Below are 21246 nucleotides of genomic sequence, written 5' to 3'. Positions count from 1 at the left end.
AACAAAAATATGTTAATATTTCACTTCTGTTCTTGGATTTTTGTCACAATAAAATACACTGAACATAATCTTCACAAACGTTATTTACAAAAGTTTAATCTATTGCCATTATAAATTACAATAACTTTTATTTTAGTATTAATTATTGGAAAAAAATTAAAAACCATTGTTATTTGAAATATCAATACATGTAAGTCACGTAAATACAACACATTTTGCATTACAAATGCTATAGGTGTCACATTTGCGAAAGTTATAACTATTGGCATTGTAAATGACAAACCTATTAATTTAGCTATTTTCAAAAACAAAACATAAATAAAAAATGTGTCATTTACAATACCAATAGCTCAAACTTTCCTAATGCGAGACCTATTGCATTGCAAATGCTTGTTTAAAGTTAGGAGTCCTAACTTTACTACTTCTAAATTGAGAAAAATCCTAATTTTAAGACTTTTGGTATTCACAGAAGGCATTTAGGAGTCATAAAGTTACGACTACTAACTTCTGTGAATACCAAAATGAGCAAGTGCCTTCTGTGAATACCAAAATGGTAGTAAGTTTAGGATTTTGTCTTAAGTTAGTTCTGTGAATCGGGCCCTTGGTTCCTAGCTTTTGCTGCTAAAATGCTAAAGGATCTGTCGCCTAAGCGTGCCTTTTGAATTTTTGGCAGTGTCAGCTTTGCAGTACCCACAGACCTAATAATCCAAATAGGTCTGTAGGGGGTGAGTAGGGGCCGAAGATATCTAGGCCCCTTCTCGTTCAGAATCCTATGGCAAAAGCACAAAGCTTTAAAAGTTACTCTGTCCTGCACTGGTAACCAGCGTAGTTCCCTTAGGGGCACTCCCACAAGGGCTAATCCTGGGATATTCAATAATATCCGGGCTGTAGCATTTTGAACTTTCTGCAGCATTCTCATATTGCTTTTGGTGACCTCTAAGTAGAGAATGTTGCAGTAATCTAATCAAGATCAAATCAACGCCTGAATAATGGTCTTTTTTGCTCCCAAGGTAGATGGTGTAAGATTTTCCGAATCATCCTTAAAAGAGCAAAACCGATGCCGGACAGAGCTGATATCTGTTCCGTGAACAAAAGGGTGTTATCACACCATACTCCCAATATTTTGATCTTAGATTTAGGAAACGGGGTCGGCCCTCATTCTTTCGGCCATCCGATATGAGACCAGATCGAAGGCTGTTTACTAACTACCATGATGTCAGTCTTGCCTGCATTTAATTGCAGGCAACTGAGATTCATCCAGTTAGCCAAGTCAATTAAGCAAACTTTAAATTTAGGCGCAACCCCTACATCCTTATGTTCTGACGTGATGATCAGCTGTGTGTCATCAGCATAAGACACCAGTCTCATCCCATGTTTACGACTATGTCTGCTAATGGACGCATATAAACGTTAAATAACGTTGGACTCAGGGCAGAGTTCTGTGGCACCCCTTGCAACAGGGGACAGATTTCAGATTTAAAGGACCGTGACTGGACGTGAACGGATCTGTCTTGTAGGAAATGTTTAATCCATTCCCATTTGCGGCCTCTGATCCCAGCATCCCACAACCATTCCAAAAGAGGGCCTTGGGATACCGTATCAAAAACTGCACTCAAATCCAGCAGGATCAATGCTGCTGTCCTACCTTCATCCGCTGCTATTTTTAATGATTTGGAGACAAGCAGTAGATCCAATCCTTTGCTGTATAAGGCCCCGAAAGCAGACTGAGTTTTGTAAAGTACCAGGTTTTCTTCCATAAACTTGGTTAGTTGGTAGTTGAGAAATTTCTCTGCCATTTTAGCAAAAAAGGTAGCAATGATAATGGTCTCAAATTTTATGGGAGCGCAGGGTCCAAGGACAGTTTCTCCAATAGAGGAACCAGCATCGCATGTTTCCAATTAATAGGGACTTGGCTCGAGCTGAAAGATAAATTCAGCAGGCTTGTAAGCACCAGTGCAATAGCTTCCTTCCCTCATAGCAGAATGTTTGGAGGGATAATATCCATGGGAGTGCCCGATTTTACTACTGACATAAGCTGTAGTATATCTCTTTTGGCTGGTGGTTGGAAAGTGTACATTCCCTCATGAGATGTTTCACTCTTTGGGGCAGCATAAGTAAAATTCCTACTTGTTGTTGGAAAGGTGGCAAAGTCTTCTCTATTTTTTCCAAAAAGAAATTAGCTACGAACTTATTACAATACTCCACTGATGCCGACATAACTGCTGTAACTCGCTCCAAGGAGGTAAGGTATTTGACAATACAAAAGATGTCTTTGGGGGCACTCTTAACAGATTACATTTTATGGTTATAAAACTCCTGACGTGTTCTCCTGATCTGTTTATGGTAGTGTTTTAGCGCTGCAAGATATTTCAACTTCTGGCAGATAATTCCTCCTCCAGCAACGTTTAAGACATTTACATTCCTTTTTAAGCATTGCTAACTCCTCTGAAAACCATTCCGCTGAAGAATCCAAGCAGAAGCTAATACATAGTTTCAGGGGGGTTAAGGAGTCAACTGCCTCTACAGCTCGCAGCCTTTACCTTAGGCCTATCATCTTACAGCTGGGGACTCGCACCGCAAAGGAGGCGGTTCATCAATTATACACATTGAACTCTGTAAAACAGATGGCCACATTTGCCAAATTTATTCATCAGACTCGCACTAAGCTGATGGCCACCCCGAGCTAAAACGACTAGAGACTTGGCTGAGGTATGTTGGCTTGCAAGACTTTGGACATTATTCCTCTCAACCCACAAGTACACAGACTTTAATCACACAGACTTGCCTTAAAGAAGATGACTCCCCTGTTTTTTAACTTTTGTAATTTTTGTACCCTAGTTTTAATGTAATGGTTTTGAGTAACCAAACAATAAATATTAATTCATTCATTCATAGCCTCCTTAATCCAAGAAGAGATTTTTTGCCAGCTATCTGGGTGGAGGACACCAGTTCTTGAGTGCTAAAAGACAGTTTGACATGAGGGAATAGTAAAAGACTTGATGCAGAAGATTGAGGACCGAGAAAATAGAGCCAGACGGAACAATTTACGCTTCCTTGGAATTCCTGACAGGGCAGAGGGAAGTGACCCAAGGAGCTACATGATGTCCGTTCTTAAAGAAACATTTCCGAGCCTTCAATCTTGGGAATGGGACAGAGAAGTTCAACGTGTTCACCGCTTTCCCTTAACTCTCCCCAAATGCCCTCAAACACCGGCACAATATCCCAGAGTAATGCTGGTATATTTCGGGAACTTTTTATTATGCCAAGCAGTTTTTGATCTCGCACGACCCACAAGTAAGAGGGAATACAAAGGCTTCATGTTTTTTAGTCGACCTGACTATGCTCACGCTACCGTGGAACGAAGGTGGAGGATGCGACAACTTTTCACTCCCGTTGAACAAATTGGTGCAACCGTATTTCTACAGAACCCAGCACGTTTAAAGATAATCTTTAAGGGAGCAACCCGAAGCTTTACAAGTGAAATTCAAGCACAAGCATATTTAAGGTAAATCTCAGACTCTGGGAAAAACAAAACTAAAAAATAAGAAGAGTAATTAGGAAGCATATCTACACAACTTCTCTAAGTTTTCAGTAATATGGACAGATGACAAAGATTGAACATTAAAAACATTGAAACTACATGAATCTAAACCATATTTGAAAATCTAAGACAAGGGCTATCCACGATGGGGTTTCTTTTTTTTGTTTTTTTGTTAATGCTGATTGCGGATACGGGGATCGGGTCACCGAACCGGACGTGGTTCACTGACTAACCGAATACCCTCATCCTGGTTCTCCCTGAACCAGGTAGCCTCAATGGGTGGTGGAGGGTGGTGGTGGGGTTCTAGAGGAGGGGGGTCAGGGCATTGGAGGGGGGGACAGGTGAACAGGGAGGGAATGGGGGTGGGGAGAGGGGTAGACAGCTCAGACCAGGGTTAACTGTCCAATATACACATTCACAACTCCAGAAAGGGATAGACAGTTTTGAAGGCAGTACTTAGCAACGGGGGAGCGCTAAATTTAAGGTTTCGTACAAATATCTATGGGAACTAGGCTGACAATTTTGTCAATTAACATATGTGGTCTGAATGATGAGAAAAAAAGGCAAAGAGTAGCTAGTGGGCTCCAAACAATTAGTCCCAATATTATATGTATACAAGAAACTCACATCGTGGGCGGTGAAACATATTTTCTGAATAGATTGGGTTTTAAGATGGTCACTGCAACATCTCAAAGGGTCAAAACAAAGGGAGTGGCAATTCTGGAGAAACAAAGCGGGATACTTACTTACACAACTGCTTACACAACTCCACTAATTCGCGCCGGGAAACCCTTTACGGGTAGCTGCTGCGCGTTATAAGTGCAGTAATAATAATAATAATAATGCAATTTAGTCGACCCTTGTCAGATAAATTTGGTCGATGGGCGATAACAGAGGGCCAAATGAACACGGGAACAAAGCTGACTTTGTGTACAATATACAGTAACATAACTGATGATCCTGAAGTTTTAAATCATATATCTAACAAACTCGTTCACTGGCCACTACCAATTATAATTTGTGGGGACTTTAATCTGAATCTACCTCGTGTATGATCAGAGGGGTCTGGATTTAAATATAAAGGCCGGAAGCCAAGAGTTTTTCAGCCCTTAAAACCCTATGGCAAACTCATGGTCTCACTGATATATGGCAAGCAATACACCCAAATGACCCTGGTTATACGCATTATTCACATCCACATATCTGTCACGCAAGATTAGATTATTTATTGGTATCCAACACGTTAAAAGACAAGTGTAGTATTGACAAATTACCCCGGGTACTCTCCGACCATAACCTTCTCCTGCTAACCCTTGAAATCAAATCTTCCACAGGAATCGTGAAATCTTGGACATTTGAAAGGGCACTATTAACTAATGAGCAGTATTGTGACTCCATGCGACAATGGATTCCTAGATTCCTAGACGAGAATTTAGGGAGCACATCTATCGAGTCAGTTTGGGATGCTCTAAAAGCAGGTATTAGAGGTGAGACACTGAGTTTTTCTTTAAATGCTAATAAAAAGCCAAAAGAAGAGATGAAGGTCTTTCAAAACAATGTAATCAAGGCAGACGAAAGTTTAATTAAATCTATTATAGAAGGTAGAGCACTGGAAGAAGATTTGAGTAATATAACTATTGCTAAGAATCATATTATAAATATTTTAATAGCAAAGGCAATTGATAAGGCAACTTCATATAAGGAAAAGGTATATGAACTAAATGAACAAGTCGGACATCAGCTTGCGGTCCGGACCCGTGAGAGAAGCATTGGCAACAATATAAGGCCTATTCAGGATCCAGAGGCAATCAAAACATCATTCACAAAATACTATCAGACGTTATATAATGATGCCAACTGCTCACAAGACTCTATTAACGAGTATATTGATCAAAATAACTACACTAGATTAGAGAGTGACAAGGCACATCCTATGGATGCTATCCCAAACTGGGAAGAAATTGTTCTCGCACTAAATGGCTTGGCAGCTGGTGAAGCAGCAGGGTTAGACGAGATCCCAACGGAATTTTACATCAAATTCGCCACCCAAGTAAAAGAGATATTACTAGCATTATTCATAAACTTATTCCAAGGGGCTAGACCACCAAGATCATGGGCTAAGGCTAAAATTATAGTGTTTCCTAAAAAACATAAGGACCCTACCGAGCTGGGATCATACCGCCCGATAACCTTAATAACATGTGATTCAAAAATATATTCTAAGCTACTCGCTATACGATTAGCCCCTAATATTAATAAACCAGTATCAACTAGACAGCACAGGTTTATACCTGAAAGGGACACAACTGATCACATACAGAGAGTCATCGCATTATTTGACTGGACAGAGGTTTGAGGAGACCCTATGGCCCTTATACTGCTAGACGCCGAAAAGGCTTTTGATAGGGTCTCCTGGAACTATCTCTGGGCAGTAATGGCCAAAGTAGGGATTGGGGCATTATGTATTAGAGCAGTTCAAAATCTATATCAGGACCCCTCAGGTGCTGTTATGGTGAATGGACTAATATCAGCATTTTTTCCAATTAAACGAGGGACAAGACAGGGCTGTCCATGTTTGTCCCTTTCATTTGCTATATATATATACATACGAAGATTAGAAAACAATCCAGAGATTCAACCGATACGTATCAGAGACCAGGATACAAAAACGCTAGCATATGCTGATGATATTGCATTAGTCACCAGTGACCCAGCGAATGCAATTGGTGTGGTTGAAGAAGAAGCCGATATGTTTGGCCAGATCTCAGGGTATAAATTAAATCAAAATAAAACACAAATTATTCTTAATAAAAAGACGGAGATGATAGATCCACGGGTTGTAGAAAAAGCAATATACCTCGGTGTGAGTATAACCGCCAAAATAGAGAATCTTGTTAATGATAATATTGCCCCTTTAATGCAACGTACCAAAAAAGATATGAATCATCTTAATAATCTATATCTCTCAACCTGGGTCAGATCTAACCTGATTAAAATGCTCTATCTACCTAGATTCTTATATTTTTTTAGGTCAATTTGTTTAGAATTTCCACCACAGCTGTTCAAAGACATAGACCACATGTTCTCTAGCTTCCTATGGGGATATAAGAAACCCCAAAGAGCATTCAGAGCAATTACACTACCTAAGGATAGGGGTGGATTGGGAGTACCTAGCCTTAAATTATATTATTGGGCAGATATATTGAAATAATGTACTACCTTACTTGATACAAATGCAAATAAGGAAGGTGAGATCCCATCACCGCAAGAACTTATTTTAGGTAAAGAATCGAGAGGTGTGTTATGGTGCCACATATATGATAACTATTTCAAAAAAGTTAGATTCAAGTCACTACTAGGCATCTACAAGGCATGGAACTATATACGGAAATTAGCCGGCTTAGGATGACTATCATACTACACTCCAATTTATAAGAATAGTAATCTCCCCGAGATTTTCGACGATTTGTGCATGAAGAAATGGATACACAAAGGGATAACACACCTGTTTTTATTTTAAATCGACTTTAAAATCTTTTGGGGAAATACAAATGGAACATTATCTTGATCAACATGAATTTTTTAAATACCTACAAATTCGTGATTATCTCTTGAAGAAAGGAGGGGGAGGGAAACGATTTCAAACAGTTGAGTTAATGGAAAGCATTATTAAAAAGAAACATTTCAAAATTGGGACTATATATGAACAATTGATCTGCTGTCTCCCAGATGATCTGGATAATCATACGAGTACATGGCAGACTAAACTTGGAGTCCCGGCTGAAGCCGTTAACTATTCTTTTACTTGATATCAATCTAGTTTAATGTCCACTAAATTACAGGCTCAATATTTTAAGACTTTTTTCCGTTTGTACTATACACCAAATAAAATAGCTAAATGGGGTACCGTGAAGGGAACTACATGTCCGAGATGTGCTTCCACTGAAGCAGATAGTATTCATATGTTTGCCTCTTGCCCGGTACTTAGGAAAGTTGTCAATGATATCTCAGACTACTTGTCAGAATTACTTAACACAAGGGTAATAATCTCCACTGAGGAGATTATGCTAAGAATAGCTAATCTCCCACGACCGCAAGGTATGTGTGGCCTGATATTTGTTGCAATGGCGGTTTTTAGATTATGTGTGGCGTCAGCTTGGCTCGATGCAAATGCTCCAGCCTTTCAACAATGGAGATCTAGATTGCTGGCCACTTGCAGTTTGGAAGTAACTATCTACAAAAGAAAAGGCATTAGTAAACGCAAAAAGGGGATGGCAATATGAATTCCTATATTACAGTGGCTACAAATACAGAACATTTGGGCCTAGAAATATATTCGTATATAAAAGTGGTGTGAGTTTTTTATTTATTATATAACCATGTTAATATTTTGCTCTTTGATGATATATTTACCTGAAATGTAATGTATAGCCCGAAGATATTTTGTATCTAGGTCTGGTCTGAGCTTCGGGGTGGGGGGAGATGGACAAGGGGTGAAAATAAGAAAACAGGACAGATGTGATGTTGGTGTTAATACAAGACATTCTTATCATGTTGATTTGCACTGTCCAATAAAAAAAAAATAAAGAGTCAGGGGTTAGTAGGGACCATTGCAGGGTCAATTTTGACTCCAAAGGCTGTTTTAATTGGCGAGAGACTTTCCTAGGATTCTTGATCTTAAATGAAAGAATCAAATGGTCTGGCCATACCACAGGCACAGGTGGCAAAGCTTCCATGTGAGCACTATTAGAGAATGTGCTTAGGGGCATGAACTAACTGCTCTAGAACTAAGGCCTTTAAACCAGTTGTAAGCTCACAAATTCCTTGACTACCCTTGTTATCAAAATGTAAATTCAGGTCCCCAAAAATTGCAAAGTTTGAATAACGCATAGCATAAGGAGGCAATATTTCTGCCAAATCATTAATAAACGCTCTCGCCGGGCGCCTATAGATTAGGAGTCCAGCTATTGTCCAATCGCTGTTTAGTGACATGGTAAACAAGCATTGGAAATGCAATAGGTCTCGGATTTATTTGAGCTAGAGCTAATGTAAATGGCAATGTCTTTTAGCCATGTGTTATGGAGTGTATGCATGTGGTGTGTAGTGGTGTGGTGTGTAGTGGAATTATGTCGGTTGGATTGGAATTGTAGCAATGGTGGCATGCTGCACTTTTGATGAATATGTTTAAAAGTAAAGTGCACCATACTGCGATTGCTACAATAGTTAATTGTGGATGCGTTAACAATTGATGTGTGCACTGATGGCTGGTGGTGTGTGTGCCTGTAGAAATTGTGCACTGATGGCTGGTGGTGTGCGTGTCTGGTGGAAGCGTGCACTGCCGGCTGGAGGTGGGTGTGCCTGGTGGAAGCGTGCATTGACGGCTGGTAGTGTGTGTGCCTGGTGAAAGCATGCACAGTAGGCTGGTGGTGTGTGTGCCTGGTGAAAGCGTGCACTGACGTCTGGTGGTGTGTGTGCCTGGTGAAAGTGTGCACTGATGGTTGGTGGTGTGTGTGTGTGTTTGGTGAAAGCATGCACTGATGTCTGGTGGTGTTTGTGCCCGGTGAAAGCATGCACTGACGACTTATGCTGTCTGTTGAAAGTGTGCACTGATGGTGTGGTTGTGTGTGTGGTTGCGTGTGTGGTGATGAGTGTGTGGTGGTGAGTGTGTGGTGGTGAGTGTGTGTGTGTGTGTGTGTGTGTGGTGTGTGTGTGGTGGTATGTGTGTGGTGGTGTGTGTGTGTGTGTGGTGTTGTGTGTGTGGTGTTGTGTGTGTGGTGTTGTATGTGTGGTGTGTGTGTGGTGTTGTGTGTGTGGTCTTATGTGTGTGGTCTTATGTGTGTGGTGTTATGTGTGTCGTGTTATGTGTGTGTGTGTATGTGGTGGACTTAGTTCGAGTTTTCGTACCCTGCACACTCACACACTGCCCCTACACACTCACAGACTGCTCACCATACACATTCACACAATGTTCACCCTGCACACTCACAAACTGCTCACCCTGCACACTCACACACTGCTCACCCTGCACACTCACACACTGCTCACCCTGCACACTCACACAATGTTCACCCTGCAAACTCACACAATGCTCACCCTGCACACTCACACAATGCTCACCCTGCACACTCACACACTGCTCACCCTGCACACTCACACACTGTTCACCCTACACACTCACACAATGTTCACCCTGCACACTCACACAATGTTCACCCTGCACACTCACACACTGCTCACCCTGCACACTTACACACTGCTAGCACTGGACACCCACACACTGCTCACCCTGCACACTAACACACTGCTAGCCCTGCACACTCACACACTGCTCACCCTACACACTCACACACTGCTAACCCTACACACTCACACACTGTTCACTCTACACGCTCACACAATGTTCACCCTGCACGCTAACACACTGCTCACCCTGCACACTCACACACTGCTCGCCCTACACACTCACCAGCATCAAAGCACTCCACACCATGCACACTTACACACTGCTAGCCCTGGACACCTACACACTGCTCACCCTGTACACTTACACACTGCTAGCCCTGCACACTCACACACTGCTCACCATACACACTCACACACTGCTAACCCTACACGCTCACACACTGCTCACCCTACACGCTCACACAATGTTCACCCTGCACGCTCACACACTGCTCACCCTGCACACTCACACACTGCTCAACCTACACACTCACCAGCATCAGAGCACTCCACACCTTGCACACTTACACACTGCTAGCCCTGCACACTCACACACTGCTCACCCTGCACACTTACACACTGCTAGCCGTGGACACCCACACACTGCTCACCCTGCACACTTACACACTGCTGGCCTCCGAGAGAATTGCATTAGCCCCACAATGTAAAATCATTAACCTCCCATTACGATCTGCATTGCAGTACATGCCTGTGGCCAGTGTGCCTGTCCCACTTCCAGCTCGAACACTTCTGTTAAAGGACAGGGCTGTTGCGTAGCCACCCCCCATCAGCTGGGCATAGTCCACTGCCAGGTGACACCACCAGTCACCACCGGCAAACAATCTTATTAACTTGTAACATTACACAGTGGGGCTTAGAAGATAGCAGTTATATACGCAGCTCAAGGAGCGCTCCAGTTCTAGTAATTGTAATAAATATAGCTGTAGTTGGGGGTTATTGGGTCCAAAACATAGGCTAGGTAACCACCAAACCAACAGAGTTCTGGCCACAGCATCACACAAGGGCAACGATGTGTGATCTTGTACATATCTTCTTATGGTCTCTTTTCTCTTAGGTCCACTAACTGGAAAGCACTTACAAACATGTTAACGCTCAGTACATGGTGATACATTAAAAATATTTGTATACAAACAAGTGATGTTCTTAGAAAGCAGAAATGAACGACGTTCACAAGTACTGGGGCTCCGTGCTCCCATTGTGTTATGCTTATTTGTAACGGATATCCCTGATCTCTTTGCCCCCAGAGAATAGCGCTGCCGCACCTCGCACACAGACACTTGGAGGGTGGGCAGTGCCTCGTATGTGCCCTCCGAGCGACCACACTGACCTGGAAAGATGTTTCAGAATCTGCTTCTTGATTATGCCAGCCATGGTGGGTCTGCCTGTTGCAGAAGGGCGGTCCGGGAAGAATCAGTTTAGGCAGCGGCGGGATCCGTGTCATATCCGTCGGGGAGCCGTGCTGCCCCCTTCAGACGCAGTGCCCATAGTCTCCCCCGCTGGCCTGCTCCGCCAGTCAGACGGTCGCCATCTTGGCTGCAGCATCACCTAGAGATGCCAGGCTGGAGGTGTTGTCATCGGCGTGGGGCCGCCCCCAGCCTGATGGCTCTGCACCGATGACAGCACTGGGAGGAGCGGGAGAGGAGGAAGAGTCAAAGTGTAACGACTAGACAAACAAGCGATCGCGAAAGCGATCAATTGTAAAAAGAAAAAAGCACCCGGAAGTGGTGCTCGCACGCGCACCACTGCAAGCATATGTCTTTAATTATCGCGGTCTCGTTCGGCCGTGATAATTGAAGACATATAGGGCCCGATTTACAGAATTAACTTAAGACTCAATCCTAAAATTACTACTATTTTGGTATTCACAGAATGCACTTACTACTTTTAGCATTCACAGAATGAACTTTCTACTTTTGGTATTCACAGAAGTTAGGATTTTGTCTTCAGTTTGTCTTATCACAAACTTAAGACAAACTTAAGACAGACTTAAGACAAAATCCTAACTTCTGTGAATACCAAAAGTAGTAAGTTCATTCTGTGAATGCCAAAAGTAGTAAGTGCATTCTGTGAATACCAAAATAGTAGTAAGTTTAGGATTGAGTCTTAAGTTCATTCTGTCAATCGGGCCCATGGCCTTTGGTGCGCGTAACAGACACCAATAGGCCATGGGCGGAGCTACGTATCCGCCCATGGCCTATTGCGTGTTCTGATTTAAAAGTACACGCACGCAAAGGCCAATGAAAATGGACCTAGTAAAGAACACGCATGAGTTGCGTGGAATTCATAGGTCCATTTTCAAAACCCCGAGAAAAGGACTCTGACTGCGCGACACTGCTGCGCAGTGTACGCTAGGCCCGAGACCTAAAAATGCCACTTCACACAGCGAAATCTGCATTTTAGTTATTTTCACCTGGTAGTCTTTTTTTAAAAATCACTGCTAGCCCCCACCCTTCTGCTCATGTCTAGCTATTCTCAAAATGGCATAGCCCTCCGATAATGCCTCCAGAATGTCTGGCGCTGACTATCCATGCAACCAGGTTTCAACTAAAAACAGCTGTACTGGCTCCTGATCCGCTAATAGCTCACAGACTTCCCTGACTATGTTTGCTTAGAGACCTAGGGACATATTATCAACCAACAGCGATGATTATTGCTAAGCGCATTTAGCGTGGTTTTTCTAATTGTCGGCTATCGCTGGATTTTATCACCGAGATAGCACGTTATTATCAACGCTTATCTCCAAGGCGATAATAAATCCAGCGATAGTGGGGAAATGCGGGAAAATCGCCTGAAATCCAGCAATAAAAACTCAGCGATAGGTGAATCCTTGATAATACGACATTGTGCACTTAGCCTGACAATCCACCTCCCAAAGGATAATATAGCTAAGTCAGGAATGTCTCAGACGTTAGATTACAGTGTTAATGGGGGCTTAGCTTTATTTTAATTGTCGCTACACGGGTCCGGGACATCGTTGTAAATATCGCGAAGCTGCATTAGCAATGTATTCCCTTGAAGTTATGTGAGGAACGCCTACTTTGCATCTCATTAGCGATGCAAAGCAAGGCGTTAGTAAAATGGGTGCTAGCACAAGGAAACACGCGCTAAAGCCTGTTAGCCTGTCCTTGATAATACTGCGATAAAATTATTGCCGCTTTTTGGCCGATAACGGCTGCTAAAGTGTCGATAATGGGCTTGATAATATGCCCCCTACAGTTTAAAAGCAGGCAATTAAAGAATAATTTACGGGTTCTAGGACCCTCGTGATCTTCCCCCCCTTTGCTGCAGTATTAAACGAGAAATGCATGTCCCCCAGCCATTAGCGCCAGTACCTACTTCTATGGAATGAATGCATTACTTATCTACTCCTCCTCTGAAAGTTAAAATCTCAGAGGAAGAGTAAGAAACTGCTCCCCTAGAGTAACGGGCAGGGTTCGTTGTCCCTGGCGCCATCCAGGCGGGGACGCACGCAGACGGGCTTACCTTTGGCGCGGCTATGTAGCTGCCATGATTTGTAGCCCACCTCTAGGGGCGTGGCTAAACTGTGGTTAAACATTTAAAGAACTGTAGGTGTTAAAACCATATTTGTGAATAAATAATCTTATAATATTGTAAAGAATTGGATAAGGTGAGTTACCTCTTTGTGGTAGAGAATGCTCAGAAATTTTAATGGGACAAGCGTTCAAGGTTAACTTCCTCCAGTGAAGAAGAACAGGAAGGGACGTCATACAGTTACACCGGATTGGAGTATGATTGGACTATGTTATGTAATGTTATTTTATTGCTATTTGTAGAGCGCACTGTTACCCATGAGTGTCCTGGCACTGTGAAGTCCTTTTGAGGCTAAAGAGGAAAGGATTGAACACAGAGATTTAGGAGGAGAAAAGCCAGGTTTTAAAGCCTTTCTAAAGGAGAGAAGATTACTCATAGACCTAAGCTGCAGTGGCAGCTTGTTCCAGGCCTTCGCTGCACATGTTACAAAACGTCTACCTCCCCAACAGGCTTTACGCACTCTGGGTACTGATATTGGCTTTGCTTCAGGTGACCGTAGTACTCTTTTTGGTATATACCATTGGAATTTCTTTTTCAGGAACTCCGGGCCAGTTCCCTGTAGGGCTTTGTGAACCAGGCAGAGGGCCTTAAACTGTATCCTCTTTCTAATCGGCAACCAATGGAGGTTTTTAATCTGCGCCGAGATCGAAGCAAATTCTGATGTACCAGTGAGCAATCTGGCCACTGCATTTTGCAGAAGTTGCAGCTTGCGCAGGAGCCCCTCCTGCCTTGAAAGGTATAGCCCGTTGCAATAGCCTAACCTAGACAAAGATAGTGAGGTGATTACTGTTTGTATACTATCTTTGGGTAGAAAAGGTATTTTTTTCCTACATGCACTGAGAGTGTAGGCGGTGGTGAAAATAACCACATTCACCTTGTCTTTAAAATTGAGTTTATTATCAATCCAAACCCCCAGTTTTTTTGCTTTGTTCCTCAGGGAAGGAAGGGAACCCAGAGAATCAGGCCACCAGTCTGGAGTCCAGAAGCTGGGGTCGTTATCGAATAAAACCACTTCAGTTTTTCCGGAATTAAGCTTAAGACAGTTCTGTGCCATCCAACCGCCTACCGCTGACATGCATTCTTTATGACGTGTTGCTGTTTCCATCAACGACCCTGGCAATACTGACACCCCAATTTGGGTGTCGTCGGCGTAGGAGGTTAAAGAGAAACCAAAGGATTGAATAAGTGGGGCCAGTGATGAGACATAGGTATTAAAGAGCGTTGGGCTCAGCGAGGAGCCCTGGGGCACTCCACATGGCAGGCAGAAAGGAATTGAAGAAAATTCCCCAACAGTGACAGTTTGCATTCTGTTGGAGAGAAAGGACAGGGGTCATTAGGCGAGACTGATTTCGTTGTCTTGATAAGGTTTAGGATTTCTGTAGATATTACCTGAGAGAATTTCTCAAGCGATTCCCTGTCGTTTATTTTTAATTGATTTGCGTTAGTCTGGGAGGGAATGCTTTTGTCTGTGGCCTTGGTGAAAGTGGAGAAGATGGATTCCACTTTGCCCAGGAAGACTTGTGCAATTTTATCACATAGTTCCTGACTAGAGGTGACAGTAGGAGTAGCTGGGAGGGCTAGAGATGTGATCATTTTGATTAGTTCTTTGGTCGAGTTTTTCACAAGATTTATACGTTTGGTAAAGAACTCTTGTTTTGTTTTAAATACTAGCTGTTTGTACTGAGCTAAGCTAAGTTTGTATATTATTCTATCACTATCATTGTATTCCTTCCTCCAGTTTCTCTCAAGATGTTTGCAGCTCAGTTTTTGTCTCTGAGTTCTTGAGAGTACCACGGAGAGGATGGCCTTGCCCTATTTGGGTAGAGAATTTTTTGGGGGGCAAGCTTGTCTCCAGCTACTTTTAACCGTTTGGTATATGCTTTTGCCACCTCGTCCAGATTTGTGGGGAAGGAGGGAGCTGTCGCAGTTAACGTCTCGTGCAATTCCTCGGCATTTATTTTATACCATGCTCTACTAACCAGTGGTTTTTTCTCAGGTATTCATGAGTGACGGCTGGGCGTGCTAATTTCATATAGTACTGCCACATGGTCTGACCAGGTGACTGGCAGAGTGCCATTAAAATGTAGTTGTGCTTCGCTTGAAAAGAAGTCGTCTAGTGTATGACCGGCCTTGTGTGTAGCGCCCGTCACCAGCTGCTTTAGACGAGCATTGCTCATCAAGTCTAGTAGGTTACATTTATCGGGGTCAGGGAGTGTTTCCAAGTGAAAGTTAAAATCTCCGAATATGATGTCGTGACCTGACAGTGTGGGCGATGGACAGTAGGGCGCTAGGACCCTGTGGGTCCTCAGGCAGAGTGACCAGGTCACCGGACACCAGATCCGGTGACGACACAGGAAAGGGGACAGATGATGACCATGAGACGGACGGAGACGGACGTGCTGACCGTCAGCTACAATGGGTGCTAACTCGTACTAACAAGCGATGCAAATAAAGAAATGTGAGACCAACCTGAGTCCTGTGTGTGGTGTACCTCCCGGCGCATGACAACAACACGACAACTGGCGACGAGGAGAAACGGATCGACGCGTGGATCGACGTGTGTCCGGCCTGGAAGCGCCGCAAGTGACATGGTAGAAGGGAAGCGCGACGCGGGAGCCCACGAGACAGCGACTGTAAAAAGCTGCAGCAGATTGCGGTAAGCGCTAAAAATAAGCGCGGGCCTTTGAAAGAAGGCGCGAGATCCCGCGAGAGCGTTGGAGAGTCTCGGCGGCCATGTTAGAAGGAGGCGAGCTGAGCCAATGGGCAGTGAGAACAGCGGCGGCGGCCATTTTAAGAACAGGCAAGGCGATTGGGACGGCGAAATTGCGTGGAAAAAGCGGCGGCCATCTTAGATAAGGAAAGAAAGATGGACAATAATGGAGTGGCAATTTTAAGGCCAAATAACATCGAAGAAGGAAGAAAAAAGAAAAGAAGTTGAAATAAATAAAAGGAAGGCAGAAATAAGGAGAATAAAGGGGCACATCAAGGACAAGAAAGGACAAAGACGACAAAAGTAAGATCTTGAAGGGGACATTCAAGAAAAGGTCAAAAAAAAAAAAGGAGAGCAGCAATTTCAAAGCTAGGAAAAGGGCAAAGAAGAAGAAGAATATAAGAGAAGGTGAATAAAGGAGAACGCGAGCAAAAAGAAAAGGTAGGAAAAAAAAAAAAAAAAAAAGACGATAAAGAAGAAAAGGAAAATAAGCACGGAAAAGGTCGGAAAAGGGAGACAAAGGAAATAAAGGTCGTGATTGAAGAATAAAGGATAAATAACGGACAAAAGAGCGCACAAGTGGAAAAAGAGCAATAAGGCAAAGGAAGATGATGGTGCAATAGAAAAGAGATTACCAGAGAATAACAAAAGGACAAATAGAGAAAGAGAAAGAAAGAAAGAATATATACACATACAAAGAAAGAAGAACAAGAGAGTGGAAAAAGTAAGAGAAGGCTAAATAAAAGACAGAAAAGAGACACAACAAAGAAAAGAAAGGAAAAGAAAAGGAAAGAAAGCAGAACAACAAAGAGAAATAAAAGGACAAAGATCACATGAGGACAAAAAGAAAGAGCAAAGGAGAAGTTACAAGGCAATAAAGAAAAGAAGGAAGAAGAAAGAGGAGTAAAATAACGGAGTAAAATAACGAGGAAAGAAGAGACCAAAGAAAGAGGAAAAAGAAAAAGAGGACGAAAGGAGACACAAAGACAACGAAAAAGAGACACAAGAGAAAAGGACAAGGAGAGCCTAGAAAAGGCTAAAAGAAAAGGAGAATAACAGAAGAAAAGGAAGGAAAAAGAGACACAAGAGAAGAGGACAAGGAGGGCCTAGAAAAGGCTAAAAGAAAAGGAGAACATAAAAGAAAAAGAGAACGAAAGGAGACACAAAGACAACGAGAAAGAGACACAAGAGAAAAGGACAAGGAGAGCCTAGAAAAGGCTAAAAGAAAAGGAAAATAACAGAAGAAGAAGAAGGAAAAAGGACACAAAAGGGACACAAGAGAAAAGGACAAGGAGAGCCTAGAAAAGGCTAAAAGAAAAGGAGAACATAAAAGAAAAAGAGAACGAAAGGAGACACAAAGACAACGAAAAAGAGACACAAGAGAAAAGGACAAGGAGAGCCTAGAAAAGGCTAAAAGAAAAGGAGAATAACAGAAGAAAAGGAAGGAAAAAGAGACACAAGAGAAGAGGACAAGGAGGGCCTAGAAAAGGCTAAAAGAAAAGGAGAACATAAAAGAAAAAGAGAACGAAAGGAGACACAAAGACAACGAAAAAGAGACACAAGAGAAAAGGACAAGGAGAGCCTAGAAAAGGCTAAAAGAAAAGGAGAATAACAGAAGAAAAGGAAGGAAAAAGAACACAAAAGGGACACAAGAGAAAAGGACAAGGAGAGCCTAGAAAGAAAATGGGTAAAAAGGAGCAACACGAAAAGACATACGGCAGGAGAAAGAGCAGCAAAGAGAAAGGACAAAGACATGCAATGAGCAGAGCGGACAAGCGCCACCAAGGAAATAAAGGCAAGAGGCACCGCAGGGCCAAGACTAAAAGTGTTGAGACAGAAAGAATATTGACAAGAAGACAACAAGCTCTCCAAAGACTGGCGGTGACGAAAGTGAAAGGATCGATGATAATGGCTGCCTACGACCAACAACGGAAAAAGCAACAGATAGCATTTCAAGGACAGGGAGGGCGAAAAAGGAAGAAATGGCAGCGACACGTGCAGCCGCATGCAAGGTAGAAGACAGAGGACAAGGAAGCGATGGAGACAGTAGATTCACGAAGGACATGCAGTAAACAACAGAGACTAATTGAAGAAATGTAGAATAACAAGTACTCTCTCTCTCTCTCTCTCACTCTCTCTCTCTCTCTCTCTCTCTCTCTCTTTCGTTTCACATCCATCAATGTAACTGTGAATGAGGACTATGGTAAACGTGTCACGAACATTTGTTTGCAACAAGGGGGGAGATGTCGTGACCTGACAGTGTGGGCGATGGACAGTAGGGCGCTAGGACCCTGTGGGTCCTCAGGCAGAGTGACCAGGTCACCGGACACCAGATCCGGTGACGACACAGGAAAGGGGACAGATGATGACCATGAGACGGACGGAGACGGACGTGCTGACCGTCAGCTACAATGGGTGCTAACTCGTACTAACAAGCGATGCAAATAACGAAATGTGAAAACAACTTAAGTCCTGTGTGTGGTGTACCTCCCGGCGCATGACAACAACACGGCATATGGTGTGGGCGTTTGCACTTAATACACTTTCCATTATGCTGTCAGCTTGCCTGAGAAATACGTTTCTAGGTCCAGGCGCTCTATGTAATAGAGTGCCTCTGAAAGTAAAATGGTGTGATAGGTAAAAGCAGAAATCAAGAGTTTCGAATCCAAGGTTGATCAGTGGGTTAAAGGATGCCCTGATTGGTTTATGATAAATAACCACAAGGCTACCCCCTTTCCTATTGGGTCTATTTAGTGTAAAACACAGATAGTCAGGCGGGGTGGCTTTCATCAAGTCTGGACCAGAGGCCTCATCCGTCCAGGCTTCGGTTATAAAGCCGATACTTATTCCCTCATCCATAATTAAACCTTCACATTCGAAGCTGTGTTTGACCAATGAACGAGCATTAATAAGCACACATTCCCAAACCTGATTGGGCAAGATATTTTTCTCCTTGCTGCTGAGATTGGGCCTGGGTTTAATCGGTTCAAATACCAAATCGGGTAGTTTGATTCCACACCCCTGGCATAGCAACTGAGAGTATGAAGGGCGATTTCACATCTTAAAACATAGGCAGCTGGAGGGTTTATTAAAATTGAGGCTGTGTAACGTCCCACTTGAGTAGGTTATAGTGTTTATCTTGCCTGAGCCAAAATATGCAGGGGGGCTGGTGCTGAACGCGGGCCGAGCGCGGACGGGCGCAGACGGGCTTGCCTTAGGCGCGACAGCGGCGCGCCTGCGTCAGCCTCATTATTTGTATTGTAGCCTCCTCTCAAGATGGCGCCTCCGCATTTAGACTGCGGGGCCCGGGAGTAATTGAAAGAGCGTGTGCAAAATCGCAAATGTCAGGTAAAAATGCAGCTAAATTACCGTTTACTGTTTCAAAAGTTTCAACAATAAAAGCAGTTAAAAACAATTAATAAAACAGGCAATCACATTAGTACCTTTTGAAAAAGTATCTACTCCCGGCTCAAGCCTCAGGAGGACTCTGACTAGCACACTCTCGTTAGCCTCAGTATTTATGCAGTCAGGGGCGAAATGACTAGCCAACTGACCTGCCTCCTTCCAAGATGGTGCCTCCGCGTTTAGACAGTGGGGCCCCGGAGTGATGGAAAGAGCATGTGCAAAATTGAAAATGTCAGGTAAAAATGCAGCTAAATCACCGTTTACTGTTTCAAAAGTTTCAACAATAAAAGCAGTTAAAAACAATTAATAACACAGGCAATCACATTAGTACCTTTTGAAAAAGTGTGTACTCCCAGCTCAAGCCTCAGGAGGACTCTGACTAGCGCTCTCGCGTTAGCCTCAGTATTTATGCAGTCAGGGGCAGAACGACTAGCCGACTGACCTGACTCCTCACAAGATGGCGCCTCCTCGTTTAGACAACGGGGCCTGGGAGTGAAAGAAAGAGTGTGTGCAAAATCGCAAATGTCAGGTAAAAATGCAGCTAGACTGCCGTTTACTGTTTCAATGGAGACTCATCCCCCTATGGTTCATGGGATATATAGTCTGTGTTGTTTTTTATTCAATATGTTCTTTAAAGGCTGCTGATTTAATAAAGTGAAGAAAGTAATGCATAGGCTTCACCTCCTTCTCTTTAATAGAATTGAAACTTTCCTTCTCGTTAGCTAGAAATGTTTTAATTGTGCAACTCAGGAAGCGTCTCCGTAAAACCCTGAATGGGACCCATTTATTTATAGAGCCTTCCCAGCAAGCAATTCTAGTTTCCAGGCAGTAAATTCCCAATTCTGGTTGCGCTTAACTTCTTTCCTTCACTACCAGCGAAAAACAGAACCAGAATCTGGAATTCACTACTTCCATTTCTGCACATAATTCTAATACAGGCCTGGAGGCTCCGATTATGCTTCTCATTCTTTACGCTTTAGTCCCAGCAGCCAATCAAGTAAAACTTTATTAAAGCAATACCATACACGTGACCACATACGGTCACATGACTAACCATAGAGCCCCAGCCTCTATATAACCTTCTCACAGCCAAACAGCTTCCTCTTTCTTTGCTGCTTTGCAGCAGGTTAAGTACACTACTTTATCATAGTCTGCAGTAATTGCGTATTGCTCTCAATTTCATTAATGTCCATTATTGTTATTTGTGCTTTCACATTGCCTCTTTATATTGTTATTGGTGAATTTACATTGCTTCCTGATATTGCGTTCTTGCCTTACATAGCGGTTCTTCACCATGCTTAAATCACCTTAATTGTTTCACCTTTTCCGTGTTCACGAGCTGTACAGACTCTAGAGAGCTTTCATCCTCCCCTCAGGGCGAATGGCCATCCCAGCTTTCTTCTGTCTAGAGAGAGAAGGGGAGCGAGGACACACAACCATTTGTTGCAGTCCTCTTTGCCGATCCGGCACTTGTGGGCTCTAGTTTTTGGATGCTGGAGACGCGTGTTTTGGTCTCTGCCTCAGCCCTTCGATAAATCTCCCTATTTACGTCCTTGTGGATTAGTTTTCTTCCCCAGTGTTGGAAATAAAGGCATAGGCCCTGCCTAGAGTGATTTGCAGGTCCTCCCTCCACACTTTAATTGTATTTTTAGTTCCACTGCTTGTGGAAAAGCCTGACCTGCCTTCAGGTTCTATTTACTTCCCCCTGATTGCCCCTATGAGTAGGTTGGCCTTTATCCTCCACTGCACTTGATCCTAATTTTACCTCATGAGGCGACTGAATTTCAACTGGACA

This window comes from Lissotriton helveticus, chromosome 8 (assembly GCF_964261635.1).
Source record: "Lissotriton helveticus chromosome 8, aLisHel1.1, whole genome shotgun sequence".
NCBI classification, from domain to species: domain Eukaryota; kingdom Metazoa; phylum Chordata; class Amphibia; order Caudata; family Salamandridae; genus Lissotriton; species Lissotriton helveticus.
The sequence above is the reverse complement of the archived record's forward strand: the minus strand, read 5'-3'. Positions refer to the sequence as shown.